Raw genomic sequence first — 22,037 nt, 5'->3', positions numbered from 1 at the left:
GTGCAGCCAGCGAGGTGGTAGAAATCAGCATAGGTGAGCTACAGGTGGTCTTACGCCAGCAGTGGGCGCAGAGGTAGGGGCATGTGTATGTGTGGTTTGGGGGAGGGGGGGGCATGGAGGGTGTGTACGTGGATACTGACATTGATACGGGTATATATGCATTTTCCTGCTCTGTGAGTCCGTGAAGTCCCACACAAGTCAGGGTGCAGAGGGACTGTTCACCCAAACCAAGTTACGAATGTTCTGCGCTGTTTGCAGGACCAAGGTTTGGCACAGCTGGGGAGACTCAGGGTAACGTCTGATACCAAAAGACACTGACCTAGAAAGCAAGCCATGATGATCTCTCCACCTACCCCAGGCCTGATTTCCTAATCTTTTAGGAATGATTTACAATAAATAAAAGACTTTCTGAAAGAAGGGTTTTTTTCCCAGTGAGTAGTGGATGTTAAACTACCTTTCCTGGTGGTCCTTTCCCATCTCTTTCACACTGTCCAGCCTTAGACTTCAGTCTGCAGACAGATTCATGAAGGCGGCTCCCCTGCACCCATGCAGAGAGGTGACGGCAGTATGCAAACTGTAATCACCTGGATCTTACAGAAATGGGTTGTTTCCTTTCGAGAACGCTCATTAGAGCATGCAGCCATGTAAAACTCAAAGCTCATAAGAAAAATATTTCATAGAGTCTGATCTCTTGTCCTGCAACTCCTCCGATCATTTACACCGGAGCAAAAAGAGGGCAGAACCCCTCTCAAATCTGAAGCAAACAAAGCAAAACATCCTCCCAGGGATGTTTGTTTTTCACTTCCAACAGCGACAGCACTTTACACCCATTTCGCGCAGGTGTACATGAATGCAGGAGTCAGGAGGCATTATAGAGAGCAAAGCTCTTAAGGAGTTAGTGGAGCTTCCCTGCTGGAAGTTTATAATCACACTGAAAGGGGGAAATCTTGCCTTAGCAGACAGGAAGTATGTGATGCAATTTCAGCGCAGAGTTGCTAGAGATAAAATAGCCTCTAAACTGAAAAAAAAAAAAAATGTAGGGAACACTTTGCATGGCCCACATGTGCCATGTCAAAGCTAATAGCAAGGGATCCTTTGATGGCAGAAGCAGTGGCGTGTTGGCTACGGATGCTCCTGGTGACTACATCCTTTACCTGCAGAAGCAGCAGACATCCCTGATCCTGGGTATAGTGACCGTTGGCAGGTTCTTCTTAATGGTGACAGATTTTCTTGAGGGAAGATTTTTAAGCATTAATGACTGAAAAGGCTCAATCTGCTGCTGCATTTGAGGTGAGACTTGTTTCATGTGGAACGGCTGTGTGGTTGGGGGAGAGGATCCGCTTCAGAGAGTGGATGGTCAGGAGCAGGGTGTAACTTCAGAAGAGGGTAATGCCTCCAGCCTTCACACTCTAAGGCTCCATGTCGCCATTTAGCCTGCCCTCAATCCCATCTTCAAAAGTTCCTGTTCCTCAGATGTTTCCACCTCCTCCAGTTGTGCCAGTTCAGCTGCTTGTGGGGATGAAATCTACATCGGAGCTGGTCTGGCATTAAGGATTTGTGCTTGTTAGTAAGGCTTTTTAAAAAAGCTGGATCTTTTAAACAGCTCACCTATGAGTGTGGCTACATAAATAGTTTAACTGGCACAAGTGAGCGGCAATAACTGTGAGAGAGTGCGGCAGGATTCTCTTAAACTGGGTCTGCTGCAGATGGAATAGTGAAACAGAGCCACAGCCCTACACGCTCTTAATGTTATTTGCATGAGTAGCTCCATTGTGTTTCAGTGGGACTCTACTTACACATGTAAAATAAAGTGTTTGCAGGGCCAGGCCCTTAAAGAGAATAAAAGCTGCGATTGGGGTGTGCCATGCTCTGAACCATATGTAGAAAGTGTAATGCAAATGTATTTTGCTGGCTGGCCTATCTCGTCTGATCTGTCTGCTCTGCAGAACTGGAGCTCCTGTGGCAACTTTCCTTAGGCTTGGTTTGCTCTAATGGAAGAGGACCCTGCTTTTGAATAGAAAGGCTGATCTTCTGTCCCTGATGCAGCCAGGGAGTTGTGAGAAGAGTGTACGCAGTGTGGTGAGAGCTGTAATGTTTCCAAGATGTTCTTGGATTTGCTGGAGTGCTCTAAAGAGCCGGGACAGCTGGATTCTCTGGGGCAGCTTTTACGAGCTTGGCCAAGGGAGGGCAAAGGCCCCAGTACAGGGGGGGGATGCTCTCGAGGTTGGCAGTGGTGGTCCTGTGGTCTGGGGCTCCGCTACCTGAAATCCTGCTGTACGACCTGTCATTGCAGTTAAGATAATTTGGGAGCCTGTTGTTGTCAGTTCCCATGGTAAAACCCTTCAAGAACAGCAGGAAGGATTTCTCAGCTGAGAATCCCTGCCTTGGGAATTCACTGCTCGTGGCAGTTTGTTGTGGCAGATTCCCACAGGTGGTGGGTGAAGTAGCAGCTTAACTCTTGAGAGTGAAGCAAAACACCTTGATAGTTGCTATCCGGAGCCCCAAAGAGAGGAAGGAAGAGACATAAAGCCGTTGGAGGGGAGAGGCTTGGTGTGGTTATTTGAGACCGCTGCCTGCAGAGTTGCACAGTCATTTATAACTGTTTGAAATGTGGGGGGATGGGGTCGGGGGGATGGGAGGGGAGTTGGAGGAACCACAGCATCTGCAAACTAGTAGCATTTTAGTCTCCTTTTCCCTGGTCTAACTCCTTAAGGGACAAGACAGCGAAGTACAGGGTCGGAGGAGGGAGGAGAACAAAAAAGGCAGTCCGCTAACACCTCATATTTTACTGCTGCTGTTGCACGCATCAGGATTGAAGTGCAGGGTAGGATTTTCAAAGGTACCTTCAGGAAACGGAAGTTGGGTGCCTGGCTTAGGCTCCTCAGAAAAATCTCAGCCTCCACTGCCCAGGGGAAACAAACTGCCTTTTAAGCAAACCACGACGGATCCCTGATGTTGAGAAGAGCGGGACTGGGTCTTCTGTCGAAAGCACTGCGAGGCCTATCTGTTCCTTACATCGTGTTTTGCTGCCTGGCTGGTCTACTCTGTACAGCTGCTGCTGTTGCAACCTTTCCTGGGCTCGAGTCCGCCGAGCTCTGTCTGGTGTGGGATGCATGAAGGAGGGGGGAAGTTGTAGGTGTTGCATTAAAAAAGGCCCGCATCAATGTAAAGATAGAGAAGGTAAAGGAGCGAGCTGAACTGGTGGCAGCAAAGGTGGTGGTTCCAGTGGAGCTGATCAGCTAGGTTTCACCAATGCTTCGGCTTTAGCAAGTGCTGCCATGATCCTTGGAAAGGTACGGGGTGGGCTAGCGTCAGCAGGATGAGTTGGAAGGACTGGCCAGAGACTACTGGGACTAACGGATTCCACCTTCAGGACATGGATCCCAGGAACTTGTAGCCTGAGGGACTTCTCTGGAAAATGCAACAGAGAGAAGCAAGAGGCATCAGTGGGCTGAAAGTCCCTCCAGCAGGAAATGTTTAGGGGATCTGGTCTGCACATCAGAAGGGACTGAAAATTTGCTGTTAAGAAATATCCCCCCTCAAGGAAGAGTATCTGCCTGGGGGAAGAGGTGTGACTTAGCTGGTGTTGCAGTGCTCAGGAATCTATGAAGAGTTCTTTAACAGTGTTACCAAGTGGGCATGGACAAGGCAAGGAGAAGAGAGGGACAAAAAGAAGAAAAGCCCCTTAGGGATTGAGGGCTGAGCAGAGAGAGGAGGTGGTTTTATCTGCCAGAGCAACGGCCAGTGTGAATGATCAGTGGTGAAAGGGTCTTCTTCTGAAGACCTGGGTTATTTAAAAGTGGGAGTTGGGCAGGGTAAAGAGTGGGTCGTTTCAGGATAAAGAGGCAGGACACTCTCTGCATTTCTATTCACTTATGTTGTATTGGCAAAACAGGTTATTCAGGCATCGCGGATATGCAAAAATGATCAGTCTGCTCTCTCTCGTTAGACTGCAGCAGTTGTGTGCATCCGAGTGCCACCGGTGGTTTGGAAAGCTCTTGCTTACAATCCGCAAGATCGCCCATTTTAAGAACATTTTGTGGAGGTGAAGGAGAAGGATTAGTGGATGTTGAAAGCGCTCTTTTCACAGAGTAAGTCGCAGGCTGAAAAGGGCGGGGGATTGCTACAAATCTTCAAAACTCTTAACTGCCAGCCGGTTTCAAACTGCGTTGTCGTTTAATCCCCCAAACACGGAGCATTTATTCAGGATAGGGCCCTTGAGCATATTTAGGAGTTGATAGGTTGTGTCTGTTTGTCATTACTATCTGGTTCCTCCCTGTTCAGTTGCAAGCTGCTGCTTAACCCAGTGCTTTCTCCCATCAGAAAAGGCCCTCAGATCTCTGAGAGCAGCTCCATCAACCCGCTGGCAGCTGATGGGCAGTCGAGTTGCTCAGCCACCAGGTAGGAGAAACGTGCTTCTCCTCCAGAAGTTCCCTCACGCTTTCTTCCTGCCTTGCCGGTGGCCAGCCGTCCCCTTCCTTCTTCAGAAATACGTGGAAGGGAAATTCCACGCTTGGTGTCCAGCGGGCCGAGCGAACTCGCTCCTCCAGAATGGTCCTGCCCACCTGCCCGCCGGCGCCTCCGGGCTGTGCCGTGCCCCCCCTTCGGGGTGACGGCTGCCGCCCGCTGCCCGGTGCCCGGTGCCCGGTGCCCGGTGCCCGCCTCGCCTGCCCGGTGCGCAGCAGCCCCCGCCCCGAGCAGCTGGCGCCAGCCGCGGGGCTGAGGCGGCGGCCCCCCAGCGAAGGTGCCGTGGCACAGGCTGCCCGGGCAGCCGCGGTGCCTCTGGGCAGGAGGGTGCCGAGGCGGGCAGGCAGGGGCACCCACCCGCCTTCCCGCAGCCCCACGCCGGGGGCCGTGCGCGGCCTCAGGGCTCGGCGCCGGGCGCCCCCCCCCCCCCCCATTTCCGTTAGGGGTGCCGTGAGGGGGGTGGGGGGGGGGGGTGGGCCCCCGCGCGCCGCCTGAGGGGAGCGCGAGGTGCTCGCGCGCCGCCGGGAGGGGCGGGGCGGGGGGCGCTGGCTCCCGCGCTGACAGGGGCCCGCGCTCCGACCCCTCCCCGGGCGCCTCCCCTGCGGCTGCGGGCACCGGGGGCACGCGCAGCCTCCCCCCCCCCCCCCCCCAGCCGCCCCGCCGCCGCGGCTCCGCCCGGGGAGCGTGAGGCGCGGGGGCTCTCGGCGGAGGGGAGTATGTGGAGGGGGTGGGGGGGGAGAGGGAAATAGGAAATAGCGCGCGGGAGGGGCGGTCCCTTTAAGAAGCGCCGTGGGCGCGCGGTCTCTTTAAAAAGGGAGGAGGAGGTGGGGCCGCCCCGAGGCGGGGGACAGGCTATGGTAATGGCGGGGGCGGTGCCGCGGCGAGCGGGGAGGGGTGGGAGGTGCTTCCCGCGGGCCGGGAGGGGGGGGCGCGCTCGCCGCGGCGGGCCTGTTCCTTTAAGGGCCCGGCTGGTACCACTGTGTAGGCGAAGGCGGGAGGAGAGCGTGTGCGAGGGGGAAGGGATGCAGTCTCCGCCCCCTCGCCGAGGAGGGCGGGGCGGGGGGCCGGGCGAGACCACTGCCCGGAACGGGGAGTAAGAGGCGGTCCCGCCGGCGGAGTGAGTAGGGGACAGTACCATTCCCGGGGCGGGGCGCGAGCGACGGGCGGTACCATTCCTCTCTCCGGGTTGCGGGACGCGGCGGGAGGGGGGGGGGGGAGGTGGGAAGCGGGGAGGGGGGGTGTGTGAAAACGGTGTGGGGGGGGAAAAAAAAGAGGGGGGGAAACGGGGGGGGGGGGGAAGCGGGTGAGAGGGGCTGCGATGGGCGGTACCATGTGTGCGGGAAGGAGGGGGGGGGGAGGCGCTGGCGGACAATGGAGCCTGTGTGTGTTTGCGGGAGGGGGAAGGACCCGCCGTCGCCGGGGGGAGACGCTGCGCCGCCCCCTCCCGCCCGGGGCTGAGAGGAGCCTCGACCCCGCCCCTCCCCCACGGCCCGGCGGTGAGTGAGGGGGGGAGGCGGCGCGGCGGGCACCGGGCGCCCACCGGCACCGGCCGCCGCCCGCCCAAAGTTTGAGAGTTGGGGGAGCCCTGAGGGCGGCGGGGGGGGCCGGTGTGGGGGGGGGGGGGGGTGTGTGGGGAGGGGGGGGGGGGGGGGGGGGTCGCCGCCGGCGGCTGAGGGCAGCGCTGCCCCCGGGACGGCGGCGCCCCGGCGGCTCTGCTGGCGGCCCCCGGGGCTCTGCTCGGCTCCGTGGCGTGCCCCGGGGGCTGCGCTGCGCTGCGTGGAGGGGTGTGGGGTGTCCCGGGGGCGTGCTGCGGGGCGGGGGGTGGGGGATGCTCTGAGGTGCCGGGGGGTGCCCCGGGGCTGCGCCCTGTGGGGTGCAGGAGGTGAGCCCCAAATGGAGGGGGGGGGGCCCTCCGTCATGCGGGGGGCACCCGGGGGCTGCCTTCTGTGGAGGGGTGTGTGGGGGTGCAGTGGGTGCCCGGGAGCCCCTCTCTGGAGGGGAATGTGGGGTGCAGGGGGTGCCATTGGGCTGTTGCCTGTGGAGTGTCGTTTGGGGTGCAGGGGAAGCCCTGGAGGTCGTGCTGCACGGAGGGGCGCGTGGAGCGCTTCGCGTTGCGTTGTGGTGCTTTTTGGAGGGGTGTATGGGTTGCCCTGGCTTGCATGGCGATGCCAGGGAGGCTGTGCTGTGGATGGATGCGTGGGGCGTCCGGGGTCGTGCTGCGGTGCGTGGGGTGCCCCAAGAGCTGTGCTTACACGGAGGGGCGCGTGGGATGGCCTGTGGTGCCGGGCTCCTGCTGGGTGGAGAGATGTGCGGGGTGCCCCAGGTTGGGCTGGGGTGCATGGGGTGGCCACGTTGCTGTGCCGTGGGGGGTGCCCTGGGTTGTGCTGCAGGCGCTGGGTGCTCGCGTGGCCGTGCTGTGTGGCAGGGTGTGGGGTGCTGTGGGCTGCAGCACTAGGGTGCTGTGTGGTCGGGTGTGTGGAGTGCCCTAGGGGCTGCGCTGTGTGGAGAGGACGGTGTTGGGTGGGTGAGAGGGGTGGTTCTGAGTTTTTAACCCCACTGAGGGATTGGGACACAGGGGCTGCAACGCCAGGACTAGGCTGTTGGGGTTGGTGGCGTGGGCTGTCCTAGGAGAAAGAAGCTGGTGCAAGTGGGGCGAGAGAGCTGGGTGTGTGGACGCTGCGGTGGAGCTGAAGTGAGGGGCTGGGGCACAAAGGTCTATGGTATGGATGTAGGGAGTAGGGTGTGAGGTGAAGCGTGCAGCGAGGGGATGGGAGGTGGTACGTGGGACACTAGAACATTTGGGATGTGCTGTGAGGAAGGGATGGGAGCCTTTGTTGCAGGAAGAGCTGAAATACAGGTGTCTGCAGAAAGAGGTGTGGAGAGGTAGATGAAGAAATGCGGAGTATGAGGTATGCTGGGGAGAAATAAGTTGAAACACAACGGGATGGATGTAGTGATGGGAGGATGTGAGGAGCTGGGACTTGAGTGATTGGGAGAAAGAGATATGGGAATGGGATGGTGGTATAGGGAAGCACTGGGTGCCAGAATATGGGGTAAGAAGTGCTTTCAGCACGAGGGAGGTGGTGCACGTGATTGCAAAGGGAATTGTAGGGGTCCAGAGCTGGGAAGCATGTAGTGTCAACCTGGTATGTGGGATAGGTGTGCGAGAGGAGCTTGTGGGATACTAAGAGTGTGGGAGAGGCCCTTGTATATAGGGGTTTTGGGGAAGAGCAGGGGAAATGTGTTTATTTGGAAGTATTTCTACTAGGTAGAGAAGAGGCACTGTGCATGTGTGCATGAGAGGGAGTCTGTGCCCTGGCCTACTGCAAAGGGGTGTATGGGAGGCTGTCAGTGGGATGAGAGGCTAAAGCTATAGAGATACAGCAAGTTCGTGAGGTTAAGGGTTGGACGATGAAGAAGACCCCCAACACTGGAGACCCTAAATGCTTAGGGAAATGATGGGACAGGTGGATGCATACAAGCAGCAAGCCTTGACTTCTAGGATGAGAGAGAACACCCTACGTTTCTGTTGTCCAACTTTATGTCCCTGAGGCCACTGTGTGGGTGACTCTATGTTGGGACTAGAAGGGCCTTCAACGACTGAATGTTTGGGATGTGGAAGGTGAATGTTACTCTGGGAAGGTAGACAAAGCACGAGGACACAGATGGGAAGAATCCAATGTGACAGTCAATTGTGGGTTGTTCTTTGGGTGTAAAATATTAAGGTGGGATAATTACCTGGTTAGTGGCTTAATAGTAAACAAAGTGAGAGATCAGGAAATGATCATGCAGCAAAGAAAGTAAGTATGAAATAATAAGTGGCAATAGGGAGCTGATTGTGGAACAGCTTAAAGCCTGCCAATGTGAAAAGGGAAGATTCCTTTATTCTCCAGATGTCAAATCTAACTCGAGCTCTAAAGCTGGTCTGGAAGTAACCATGGACCTCACTTTCTGGGAGAGGAGCATCAGATTTTTTAGCTCTTACCTTTTAAAGTAACATCTTCTTAGTTTGGACGTTAGCCTCACTGACTTTGGGGCAGAGAAAAGGTTGTGCCAAGTCAAGTTTGTCTTATTAAGCCTCCCTCTTGATGACTAGTTGCTCTACTGTCAATATATGGCTGGAGGAAGTGATGGAGACCGTTCTTTCAGTTTTGAGGGGTTCCAGTAACATTTTTATTTTCCTTGAAAGTATTTTGTCCTCGATTTCTCTGTGAAAAGCTCACACAGACATCATAGGATCCTCTGAAACATCCTTAAATGTATCAAGCTTTTAAAGCAGGAGGAAAAAAAAAGTGATGTAGATTTTTTTTTTTCTTCTGTCTTGTTGAAAGATAATATTTGGTCAGCGATTGCTCAAAATATTACAGAAACAAGTGTTGGAAAGCTAGGCAAAGCATTACATGAAATCAAATTAAAAAATAAAATCATAGGGTATGGAGTGAAAGAATTAACATAGCTAAACAGCTTTATTCCTGTCTGCCTTTTGTTTACATCTCTCCTGCTTTATATTAGGGCTGTAATGCCCGAATGCAGTCTACAGTGGGGTGTTACAGGTGTTGACTTGGTGAAGTTAGAGGCTAACACACAGTTGTTTTGTGTTCATCCTGTGCTTGCTGCAGAGCTGGACTAGCAGAAATGCACATGCCCATATCCCATAGCAGACTGGTCTGCTTTCTCCTGGGAATCACAGGAGTTGCTTTGGTGAGATATTATAGCCGTTTTGGACAAGTTGGCATGATGGCTCTGCTGTGTGCTGTTGTGATTTTCTTTTTTTATTTTTTTTTTTTTAACAGTGATCTCTAAAGAGATTATTTTTAATGAATGTGTCCTTTTTTCTTACTCAGAGCATAAAAATGGCTCAAGGGCTCATATTCTTTCCCTGTCTCCCTTGCTGGCCCCTCCTCAAACAACAAAAGAAAGGCAGCTTTCTTTTTTTAAGTTGGAGTTAGCAACGATGTCAGTTTTGGGATTTTGGAATTTTCCCGGTGGGGTGGGGTGGGTATTTTTGTTGATCTGTTTTTTGGGTTGTGGGTGTTGTTTTTTTTTTTTTTTTTTTTTTTTTTTTTTTTTTGTGGAGAGGGGTCTGGAGATCTTGGGTCTCGCAGCACTGTTGTGAACTCTTAACACCTTAATTGAAGGGGTGGAGATGCTGAATCACTAACAAAGACCTCCTTTATCCAAAATGTTAATCAATCATTGACGTTAAATAAGTGTGAACAAAACCAAACAAAAAACCCCCCACCCTAAACAAGTTTTTGTCTAAGTCCCCCTCCCATTCAGCTGCTCATCTTTGGTCAGGTTAACATCAGAACTTCTTTTGGGGATGCATTTTGTGTGTGTGTATACGTAGTTGGTTTTGGCAGTATTTGGTAGAAGTTCTGTTGCTGAATTCCCAGTACAGTTTTCCCAATACAGATTACTTAGCTTGTAGATGCAATGAAGATGTTTGGGGAGAAACTGCAGTCTCTTCTGGTGTGAGGGAAGTAGCTAGACTATGACCGTACTGTTGTAACCACCTCTTTGTGGGCTAGGGGTTTGCGTCTAGGTGTCTTAGGTTTTTGTGGTTTTGGGGAGATGTTTTGCTTTCCTCTCTTGTGATCAGTTAATTTGTTTATTGGTCAACACAGTCTTCTAAGCTAGGCAGGACCTGAATTTTAATGTGAAAGAAAAGAAATAGGTTTCTGTTCATACAACCAGAAATTTTGTAGATCTCTTTTGTATATTATACATACAAAGGGTGTGGACTCTTTCTTCCCTGTGCTTCTCCCCCTCCCTCCCCCCCATCTTGCATTTCATCCTTACAGTTCGTGTACTTGGATTGTTTTCAGTTAGGGTTAGTCTACAGCCAGAGAAACTACATTTGTCACTGAATGTCCAAATATAGAAACTAAGGCAACTATAAGTCACAAGGCTAAAATATTCATATACAGCAGCTTTTCTGAACAGTTAAGATGTTTGAGGTGGAATGGAGTACCTTTGATCCATATTTGCTAGCTATTCAAAGGCTTGCTACTCTGTAATATGTTGACTTCCCAGGCCTATTTCTACATGTATCTTTCTAGATTTTTTTTTTCTCTCTCTTGAGTTTCTGACATGCTGTGTCAATTCTGTTGCCTTACAAACTGGTTTAGGATTTTTTTTTTTTTTTAATGAATTCAATGGGAAAAAAAAAAAACAAAAACACACAACCAAACCCAAACCACAACAACTTTATCCTGTGGAGCAGTTTACACTCAAGTGAGTATTCAAACTGCCCATCTTAAGTGTCAGCTCTGCTGCCTAGCAGGGCTTGATCTCTTCTAGAATTTTACCAGAATTTCATCAGAGCAATGCAGGCAGCCTTCATAAAATCCTTCTATCTAGTTCGTGTGGCCTTGGACTTCACAGAAATCTCCGTGCCTCAGTAAGGTCTGTGGTCTGTTTACATAGATATGAAGTCCTTTAACCCAGCAAGATTTGCTGTGGGCTTGGATTTCCTGCTTACATGCTCTGCTGGAGTCCCTCTAGCCTTCCTGCTGGCAAAATGAAGGTGTTAACTCAGGTTCTTACAGCAATTTGTGAATGGAAGGAGATTTCACTGGTGAACTTTTGTCTGAGCGCTGCTCTGCCTATTGTATTTAACATAGTTTTCCCCCCTGTATCAGGGACCTTATTCATAATTAGGACTTCTGGATAATCTTGAAGAACTCTAGAAAAAAAACCCATCTGTTGTTAAGTTTCTGAAGAGTTGCCTTTAAGACTGTGAGGTCTTACAAACTAGTTAACAACAATAGCAAAACATAAGGTGAATATTTTAATGTGTGCTGAATCCAAATTAACTGTTCCAGTGTTGACTTCAATCTGAGCATTATCCATATTTTTGAAGCAGGGTTGTACTTTGTGACTATACCCTTACCTGTAGGCCTGGCTGCCTTCTGTTTGTATGTGGTGAGCATTTCTTTTGGTGCTGGAGCTGGTTTTTGAGGAGTCCTCAGCATTGCCTGTTTTGACACTGCACCACCCCTCTGTGTGTGCTGGTACTGCTGCTGGAGCGGCTGGATGCTGAAATGGATCAAGGAACTGATCTGGATTAGAAGTAGCCTGGCAAAAAAAATGATTATATTTAGCCTGCATCAGGTTGCCAGTCTGGTTCACTGTTTGGCCACGCGAACGGGCACATCAGACAGTGTGGTGCAGGGGTGGAAGTAAATATTGGTAGCAGCAGTTTTTTAAGCTGGTGTTGCTGCCAAAAGGAATGCTCATCTAACTATACCCCTAAGAGTCTGCTAAACTTGCTAAATGTTATTTACACCTATTTGTTACAGCTTCCCTTGCCTGAGAACAGTTTCTTCAGCTTACCTTGTTCTTTTTGCCAAAAATGTTTCTCATCTCTGAACATAAATGCAATGTATAAAAAGAGAAACCTTCTTTAAGAAGCTTTAAATGGGGTAAAAAGGAGAATATGGTGGTTTAGCTATGGAAAAGTTTCTGCTGCTTCAAGACTGTCTGATGATACAGAACATGTAGTGTAAATCGATGGTAGACTATTTAGTATGGTTGCAATTAAGCAGTGAAACTCATGCTGTGAGAATCATCAGGAGCAAGAATCCAACAAGAGTTAAAAAGGATCAGATGTCTCTAGGAATATGAAGAATATTCAGTTATCATAATCAGTGACAGTAGAAATTTTCGAAGAGGTATTAAGCCTGTGGTCTAAACCTTGATTTTTATTCTGCTCTAACAGATGTGCTTCTATGTTGGGCAACAGAGGTTGTGCCTGGGTTTGCTGTGGGGTTCTCGCATACTCCTCTGGAAACTCGATTGCAGCCAGTGTGTGAGATGTGCCATTCAACTGCATAAAGCTTCTGGCTGGATCCTGGTGACCCATCCTGAAACCTGGTCTGAGCTACCAAACTGTGGCTATTGTGAAAAGCAAACTGTTGCTACCTGACTTTCTTCTTACCTGCTCTTCGGCTGAGTCAGGTCTCGGTGCTCTGTTTTTGATCTACTTTGACAACACTCACTGAATTTATTTTAAAGACTGTTATGAACTTGCAGTTTACTGTATCTGAAGAATGAATGTTATCTCTTTGGAGTAGGTAGACGTGCTCCAAGATACCTTTTTTTCAGACAGACTTAAAAGCAGAGGTGAGCTTTTCCTTGTTTGGCCTCTGAGAAGGAGCTTGTGGAATAGGGAAGGGAGATGAAAAGTGGAACTGTTAAGGTAGTTGGCTTGTTTGTTTGTTTTTAAAGCTTAGGCAAAATCAATTAAATCTTTTTGAAGGAAGGAAAATGGAAAGTATGTTTTACCAGTGACATAATTTCTTTGAACAAAGCCGAGCTGAGATGTGGTAGAACAATGTCCTCTGAGAGTTCACTGAAAATTGGGTGCTGTCGTCATGAAAACAATACTGATTTTAAGTGCTCCTTACTGGTACAATCTATGGCAAAAAGAGTGTATGATCCATGCAATAATTTAACTGCATATAGAATTGTGGGAGAGCTTGCAGCTTTCTGTATTGGGTTTGGAGCAGTTGTGACTCGGGCACGGGTAGCCGTACAGCTGCCTGCTCAGCTCCCAGCGTTTGCAGTTACTCTGAGCTGGACATCCTGTTCTCATGGCTGTTTGGCTTCCGAAGAAAGCAGTGCCACTGTATTTTTGCTACTTGGCTTTCTGGCGGGGCTGTCTGCGTAGTAGCAGAGCAGGGGGGCTTTAAATCGCTGACCCATCTTGTCACCGGATGGTCTCCATGTGCCTGTTGTTGTCCTCTGTGCCTTCTGAACAAAGGGGTGCAGGTATCTGTTTTACCTTATCAGTAGGGCAGCTGGGGCCCATGGGCTTTTTTAAAACCAGGTTAGGTTGGATTTGGTGGTGAACTTGAGAACAGAACCTGGCTCTTAACGTGCCTGTGATTTAGCTACTCGACCACCTTACTTACGCTCTACAATTGCTCTAAATCTTTAAGTCTGCTTGTGTATGTTACATGAAGCCATCTTTGCTACCTTTGCAGTGTGTACACAATTATGCAAAACCTGAAGGAAAATTCTGGTTTAGTGCTTCACTGGTAAAAACACTGGGTAAGATCAAGCAGTAGACCTTTTTTCAGTTGCTCAGAGCTATGCTTTCTGCATTTTGCTAAAACTGACTTCTTCAGGTGTCTTATATCACTGTTCCACTGCCTGTGAAATGGCAGTATTTTATCAACGTACAAATCTGGTTTTGTTTGAGGATTGATTAGAAGTGTATTTGCAGGGTAATAGAAAACAAAGCTGTAGCCTGTTGAGGTGAGCAGCCACAGCTTCTACAGTGAGAGCTGTTACGATGGAGAGTTTAGGCAGTCTTAGTAGGGAGAAACTCTTGGAACTTTTGCTAGTGGAATTGAAGTTTTCCACCACATTTTATATGTATGTATGAGAAGGGAGTAGAGAGCTTCAGACCAAAATGGCTTGACAGCTTGTTAGCAAGAAAATGCTTTCTTCTGTCTCTTAAAAAAATTATATATATATATATATATATATATATATCTTTTAACCTTCTTGTGGTTGGGGATGGAAAGTTGAAACTGTCAGGCAAATAGCCACCATCCAGCAGAAATGCTTCTGAATGTTCTTGTGAAAGCTAGCTTTGATTTGACAGTTAAGAGTCTTTGAAAATAGCACTCTGTTTATACAGTACGGTAAATACTTTGAAGTACGGTAAGCTTTGCTGTACGTGCGTGGCTAACTAGAAGAATATTAAACATGTACATCTTCTGTTGGGTGAGGGAGGATCCTGCAGCAATTGGAATTGCAGGCTCTTCATACTTTTATAAGATTGTGTCAAAGCAGTAGATTTGATAATAGACCTGATTATACAGTTGCTTAATTTCTTGTCAAAATAACACTTTTACATGCAATGTTTTGAGATCTTTTAGGTGACCTCATGTTATTTATCAAATGTCAGTTTTTCATCCCAACAGCTTTGATATAATCATGTAGCATCGTGGAGCACTGTGTACATGCAGTCTTTGCTGGCTGGAGTTCTTTGAAGTGCCTTACTCCTGAGAAGAGTCATTGCTTTGTTGAAGATCCTACATTCAAGGACTAGGAAACCAGTGTACAGAAGCACTGCGCTGCGTTGCTAAAGGTCGTGCTAGATTTAACATGCCTAACGTGGGCCTAAAAGGAAAGAAATGAGAGGTTCAGTGCACCAGGAATGCATACCCCTTGACACGCATCTTACCCAGTGGTAAGCTGCGTGGGGTATAGTAGTAATTCTTCAGCTCTGCTCCTGTGGGAATGCCTGGTTTGCAGTGCTGAGCTCCCCAGGTGCCAGCGCCTGGTGCTGTAAAGCAGCAGGAGGGCTCGTGTGAGGGAGAAGAGCAGCAGGATGGCTGGTGGTGACAGTCCTGAGCAAAAACTGGTCTCGGAGGCAGTGCTGGAAGGTAGCAATGCTTGGGAGAGCCTGGAAAACCTGATCGTTTGGAATGAGGGAGAGAGAGAGAGAGCAGACACCCGTTAAGGTGAAGGTTAACATGAAGGGAGGTGCGTGGGCCACCCTCAGCAATTCTGGGAGGTGTCGTATGTGATGTCCCCTTACAGCATATTGGGGAATTACTGCTTGCTGTAGCACTGGGTTTTCCTCTGTGGAGGTCTGTCCTGTACTGACCCATTCCAGCCCCATTTAGATTATGAAAATTGACAAGATTGCAGCCTGAGGAATTATGCCTGCGGACTCTTTCTTATCTTTCATTCTGGAAGCCTAGTGAAAGGATGCTGAAATGAAAAGAAAAAGAGCGCTTTTTTTTTTTTTGTGCAGAACTGATATGTGGCTTATTTATCCCAAACCTTCTGCTTAAACAGTGTGGTGTTACTACATGTTGAAGAACAAACTGGTGTCTCTTCAGTCCTGTCTTCCCATCCATTATTTCTACATTGTTTTCTTCTTTTTTTTTTTTTTTTTTCCCCCCTTCTCCCTCTCCACAGATTAGTTTCTGAAGAATGGAATGCTGGCAAGCTTGGTACAGGTGTCTCTTACCTATGGTTGTTCATGCTGATGTCCCTATTTAAATTTTAGAAACAATAAACCCGGAGAAGTAAGGGAGATCACCTCTGGTTCCGAACACATTGCCTACTTCCTGAAAAGCAGATGAAGTTTTGACAGAAGGCAAAGCTATGAAAGCACCCTGCGGAAAGCTCTGACGTTATCCACCGGACTCCTGCATGTGATGCTGGGGCTGTTAACTGCTAACATGATGTAGTAAGCTGCAGAAGCCTTGTCATATGTTAGGGAAATACTGTTAAAATATTTCTTGAGAAATCCCTTACTGCTAGAGCTTTTGATCTTTATCAGTGTTAAGAATAGCAGGAACCCTAGAGCAGACAGGCTGCTGCTCAGGTAAGTGACGCTCCACGAAAAGTGCTAAAAACTCCAGTCGTAGGGTACATGGACTGCTCCCAGCATTGCTAACATAGGTGGAGCTGAACTGATGTTGGCAGCTGTGCTGGAGCACGCCGAGGCTGAGCTGAGGTCAGCGTGATGTCATGGCGCGCTACGGGTTACGGGACAGAGTGCCTGACGCCCTGGCAGCAGTCTGCCTGACCTGCACCTGCAAATGCAACCAGTGCTGGCAAGCTGAAATGGTGTGAGCAGCAAGGGGAAGCATTCATAGCATTCCTGTGCAAAAGCACATAGTTGTAGCTTAGGCTTTGCTTTTTCTTTGGTTTTTTTTTTTTTTTTTTTTTTTTTTCCCCAAACTGATCTCTGGAACTGTCAGAATTTGCCAATATGTTGTTCTAGTCCCAGGTGGACCAAGTCATTCAGGTTTTGTTGAATTTTTTTTCTTTTTTTTTTTTTTTTTTCCCTACATAATAGCAGCTGAGAAATTGAAAGGGACTTTAAGTGTCTGGTTGTGTATACCTTGAATCTGCTCAACAGTGTCCATAAGTGTCTGTCTCCTCCATTACTTTGGGGAAGGAGTTGTGGAAAGAGTTGTACAAAATCAGCAATTGTCTAGGACAGCTGTTCATCACTGTTGTATTAAAAACACACTGAAATGTTTTTAGATGCACTAAAAATAAAGTTTAATGGACATACAGTTGTCTCTGTGACAAAAAGTGTTAGTGTTCCAGTTCTTAAAAGTGATTGTTATGAGTGTAGTGAACAATGTGCCTGTTGCAAAAGATTATTTTAGAATGGTTTCTGTAAATACCTAAAAAGAATAATTAATTAAACAGCTTTTACATCATGGCTGCTGTTGGTTATCCGTGTGCTTTTCAGAAGGAGGAAGAAGGAGAATAGTCAGTGGAGATACCATTGTCTGAGAGCAGGGGATGGTTACATGAGAAGTGTCATAAAACGCTTTGTTCTCTGAGCCTTTGGGTTTGTATTGTGCTTTGTCAGTGTCTTGACTACACTTTTTAAGGATGGAGAGCAAAAAGTTGGAAATTCTGTGACTGTCCCTGTTTTGAATGGGCTTCCGGAGGGACTGATTCTTTGGGAAATGTCGGTGATAGTGATAGGGGCTGGGGGGGAGGGTGTGGGAAGCGTGGGAGAAAGAGTATCTGCACGGTCTTACTCAAGATATGTGGACAGACAGGCACAGGTAGGCTCAGCAGAGCTCCGTTTAGATGACCGTGCACATGCTGAATTTGCACGGGGGTGATGAGGTATATTCTTACAGTTTCTGTGAGGTTTATCCCATGATCCTAAGTTCTTTAATTTGAGCTAATTGAAGGAACTTCTCTTTCTTGTAATGGCATAGGGTCTTGCCTGCTCTTTCCCTGTCAACGTCCTTGTAGGTCATTGAGGTGTTAATTTTAAGTGAGCCTATCTTTTTACCCTTTCTCTGTGCTTCAAGGGATGAAGGTAGTTGTGGGCAATAACCTGCCCTTGCTTTAGAGGTTGAGAGGTGCATGCACATCGTGTGTACAAGAAGAGTTGTTTTCTCTGTAGAGGTTGTAATGAGCCTGGTGAAGATTGTGTAGTCCCCACATTTATGTAGCAGAATGAGTTTAGGTGACAAATTCTTGATTCTTCTTTTGATTGAGAGTCACTTCTAGTACAATACCCTGAGCAAAGACGTTAATGCTGTGCAGGCTTGGGAGTAGCAGTGATTTCTCTGACATGCCTAAGGAGGAATTCTTGGCTTTGGGAAACCATGAGGACTTTGCATATGGCATCATTTTTTACTGCCAAGACAAATGTAGAAAAGTCCATACTGTTTCAGTGTAAGTTAGGACCATCTAGAAATTGGTGACTGGCTGTGAGTTGCTATCTAATCAGCTTAATATTTACAAGTTAGCTACTGAGGTTGAGAAAGTTATTTGTAAGTGAATGGGATATGTGCCTTGCTAGGGAATGACAGAACATGGTATTTTCCACAAATCAACAGCTGTTTTGGGTGGAGTATGGTCAGTGTACGGTATGAGGTACCATTGGTGCAAGTGGCAGAGGGAGCACATGAGCAAATCAGCTGAAAGTCTGCTGTGTGATAACTGTGTAGTCTGATTAAAGGACAAGGTCTGCAAACCCTGCAACGGAAAGAGCCGGCACAGTCGGTGGTCAGGCCATCTACTGATGACTTGCTTGGACAAGCAGAGTTGTCTTGTATCGACATTATCAATATGCATGTCTTTAGCTCCAGCAGTTCTTTAGGTACCTGATGTTTTTTCTGCCCCTGTTTAAGAAAGAGTAGAGGGACCCGGCAGGAGAAGGATGCCAGTGTGTTTCAACAACCAGCTTAAGCCTATCTGTGCCTGTGCCATCAGCAGCTGCTGCCTCCTTTGTGCCAGCGCCAGTGAGCATGTGGCCACCTGGCTGGCTGAAACAGGAAGCTAGTCTTGTGAAAACTAATCACATCTTCTAGAGTTAGTTTTCATCTGGGTCACAAGTGCTAGCCGTGGTTGGAAGGGGTAGAGTTGGACAGAGTTAGGCTGGTTGAAATTGATTCCCTGGGTCCAGCGCACACTTGGTGTACAGGTGAGGCAGCGTTTTTGATAAACCTGTCTGAACAGTGGTGGGTCCAATACTAGTTGTGTTACAGGCACATGCTTTATGCATTCATGGGAAAGGATGAGGAGGACACCTTTTGCTAAGAGGTGGGGGCAGATTTAAAGGTGTAGTGCAAAGCCCTTAGTAGGAGCCGTATCCAGAAACTGGGACTGGTTCAAGGGATTGAAGGGTGTCCTGTACCCCTGTATCCTCAAGTGTCGGGGGAAGATGTGTGGGGTGTAGAATACTCATGTCAATTTATCTATTTGCTTTTACTTGTTTATGATCTTAAGGGAGTCTGACGGTTCAATAAAAGCACTGAATAACACTTCCTGCATCCTCCTTGTTTCCCAGTTGCACTCTTTATCAATGAGGTGTGTAATCAAGTACTTTATTAAACAGCAGCTTATTAAAAAGTAACATGCAGTTCAGCTAAGTGTTCAAAATAAGCATATGCTTAACAAAACTGGTAAGTGCAGCAGGTGGTGAAAACCAGCAGTAGCTCTTGGAGTGTCTTGGGTGTCATGGAGTTGCCTTTTGCCAGTGCAGCTCTTTTCCCTCTTACATGGTTGGGTGAGAATTGGAGAAATAGGATGTGCCTTTCCCAGTAAAATTGCACTGAAGGAGAGCATCGGTTGATTCATTGCCTTACCCCACCTCTCTGGTCACACGGGGAATCCACTGGTGGATGCACATGCAGATGTTTGCATCCTAGTGGCTGTCAAGATGAGCGGTTGCTCAAACAGCTCCTGCTGCTGGTGCTGCTGCTCTTGGTCCCTCCTGAAGCTGCTGCTCTTCCCAGAGCAGTCTCCTACTCCTCTCTCTCTCCTTTCTTGCCCACTCCACTGTCAAAGCTACAATCCAGGGTGCTGGCTCAGCTTGCGTTCAGAGCTATCATTTGTTTTCTGTGGCAGCAGGTCTCCAGCCTTTTTTCTTTTTCCATTCTGATTTTGGACTTCTCACCACCCTCAGTCCAGCACAGACTGAAAGTCTCAGAAAGGCCATGGGGAAAAAAGAAGTGTGCTCTTTCTTGTTCACACAGAAAGAGGTTTCTTGCCTTTAATGCTTCATGTCACAGTAAGGCCACAAGTTTGGTACTTTTATCTATTTGGTATGCCTTTATTTCATCTCTCCACATTCTCCATCTCAAAGAGGGAGAAAAGACTGAACTGAATCAGTGATAGCTGCAGCTGTTCCTGCTGAAGCAGCCATAATGCTGTCCAAGTACCTGACCACTTGTCACTATCAAGCTTCTGCAGCCTAAGGGCATAAAGGAGTAATAAGCTAGTCTGGATGTTTCTTTTTTCCTCCTGTTTCCAGTATAGCAGTGTGGTGGCTAGTTCATAGAAGTACAGGGATGGTTCATGAATACTTTACCAAAAGGTAAACTGAGACGTGCCTTTGTGTCTTGTTGGTTACTCTGTGGTAGCTGCTTCTGTACACGCTCTGACCCTTTTGCTCTTAAATTCACCATGAAGCAAGCTGTCTTGGGCCAACTGCAGGCTAAAACCATGCAGCTGAGCAGCAGAGTTGGTAAACTAGGGGGTGGAATTACATTGCAATAACCATCTGGGGCACTTTAAAGATGGATCCTGTCTGATCATTTGTGTCCCTCTTGCTGTCCTGAACTATGGTCTGTAAGGCTGCCCTGCTCCAGTGCTTTGCCACGTTGGACTTGAATATTTCAAGCAATAGAGCTCCAACTGTTTGCCCTGACAGATTCTCTCCATCCTGATGTGTGCTGGTGTTGACATGTTTTCCCTTCCAAGGGAAAAGGTGATTTCTGTCCCTGCTTTGCTAGAGGTATGTCGTCATTGGCACTGGCATGGCTTAGCCGGTATTGTTTCATTGGGTGGGGGAATGGGGAGAGGAGATATAACTGGGTAATTGGATTCAGGGGTGATTGTGCTGCTGTGGTAGGTTTTACTGGATGAAGCAGCTTGTTGCGGTAGGTGTTTGTTTCAGCTTCTGTCTGCAGGTGTGACTTGGCTAGATAAGGATGGTCTATCACCTTGATGATTTCATTGTTTGATTTGGCTGGACTGGGTGGAGAATGTAGCTGCATTGTTTGGGACTAGTTTTTGTAGTTTTGTTGAAGTGGATTACATGGCAGCACATTGCTATGTTATTAAGGTGAAGCTGCAGTAGATAATAGTTGGAGAATGTTGGAGGGAAGAGAATGTGCACAGGGTTTCACAATGCGTAACTAATTGAGCGTCGCAACAGCTCCTGTGTTCCTGTTGGGAGATCTGGTCAGCAGAATGCATTGGGATTACACAGAAAACCTCTGGTAGCAATTTCAGTTTGCAGTCGTACTTAAACTGCAAGGCTGTCCATGCTGTGTAAATAGCTGAGAGTGCTCCAAGAGACCATGCTGGTCCTGCCAGTGTGAATGTTGTCTGGATTCATACTGTTTTTGCAGCCTTTCCAGTTTTCACAGTGGGTGAGCGAGAAGCTGGCAGGTAGCTGCTCTGTTTTTCTTTACTGACATCAAATTTACCACTAAGCCATTCCTCAGAGCCCACGTTTCCTTGTATTACTGAACTTTCGGGTACTTAAACTTGCTTTAACATGTAAGTGAACATTAATTGTTGCAGAGTTGTCTCCATTACTCAAAGTGTGGCTGATCAGTTCCTGGGCCATGAGCTCTTTTGGCCTTACAGGAAATAACCGTAGTGCGAGATGGGGCCAACCCCTCTATCTTAAGCAAACTTACCGTGTATCTTAGTTGGGAAGGTTTGCAGTTGGATTCCCTTCTCCCTGTAGTGTAGCACAATGACGTGAAGTAGGAACTGCCAGAACAGTAGATAGGGCTTCTTCCTTCTAAAACCTGGTTTTCCCCTAGATGCGATTACCTGGCTTTACCTGATGCTTGGTGTTTTTATTTACATGTTGTCTGGCTGTGGAGGAGGTTGTATATATGAAGGACGGGGGTTTGGCAGAAGTTGCTGGGCACATAGTGAGGGGAAGGTGAGCCTTTGAAGAGAGATGGGTGCAGAGAAGGGGAGGTTACATGTCTGAGCTTTGTGCCAGCTTCTCTAAGCACAGATGAGCTCATGGGAATCCAGCTGGCTCAAATGTGGGAGTGCTAAAGCAGGTCTGACCTATTTCCCCTCCATGTGCAGCATGCATCTCCATACTCTTTCAGTCTGATGGTGGCTTTTTTTGGTGCTGACAAATCTTGCCAGTCTGAGCAGAGGCTTCCCCTTGTCAGTGGTTCAGAGCGAGTTTTGATTCCTGCTTTTGTGGCTTGATGCTTGCCTGTGCATTCTTGTTGGTGAAACTCTTCCTCTCTCTTTTTTTCCAGGTGATCTTTCCTTGCGAGACGAGTGGTTTGCAACTCATGGCCTCCACAATGAGTACTGCCGTGTCGTGACACCAGGGGTCTTGGTAAGCTACTTGTTGGAAGGGCGAGGACCTATCGTAACTCCATAAATGTGGGTGTGTCTCTTTTGTCTCTGCAATTGAGGTTTGAAGCCATTTTAAGCCATCCAAATTGTAAGTTGCAACCAAGTGGGATGAGGCTACGTTTCACCTGTTCTCACCTCCTCCTTTGAGCTTGCAGTGGCCCTGATGTGGTTACATGATCAACCAGATCAGGGGACTAATCCAGCTGAAT

General features: G+C 48.4%; 1 protein-coding gene across 8 annotated transcripts in view; it reads left to right on the top strand.

The window, feature by feature from the left end:
* Positions 1–22,037, top strand: part of BCL9 (BCL9 transcription coactivator) — a 60,482-nt gene that overhangs the window by 23,212 nt on the left and 15,233 nt on the right. For 3 of the 8 annotated variants that reach the window (XM_032988224.2, XM_032988226.2, XM_032988227.2), the window contains exon 1: positions 20,931–21,808. The gene's annotated coding sequence lies outside the window, so the exon portion shown is untranslated. The other 5 variants (XM_042788613.1, XM_032988220.2, XM_032988221.2 and 2 more) reach the window with 5 other exon arrangements.

Source organism: Tyto alba, unplaced genomic scaffold (genome assembly GCF_018691265.1).
Source record: "Tyto alba isolate M040663 unplaced genomic scaffold, T.alba_DEE_v4.0 Super-Scaffold_14, whole genome shotgun sequence".
In the NCBI taxonomy this organism is placed as follows: domain Eukaryota; kingdom Metazoa; phylum Chordata; class Aves; order Strigiformes; family Tytonidae; genus Tyto; species Tyto alba.
The sequence above is the reverse complement of the archived record's forward strand: the minus strand, read 5'-3'. Positions and strand labels throughout refer to the sequence as shown.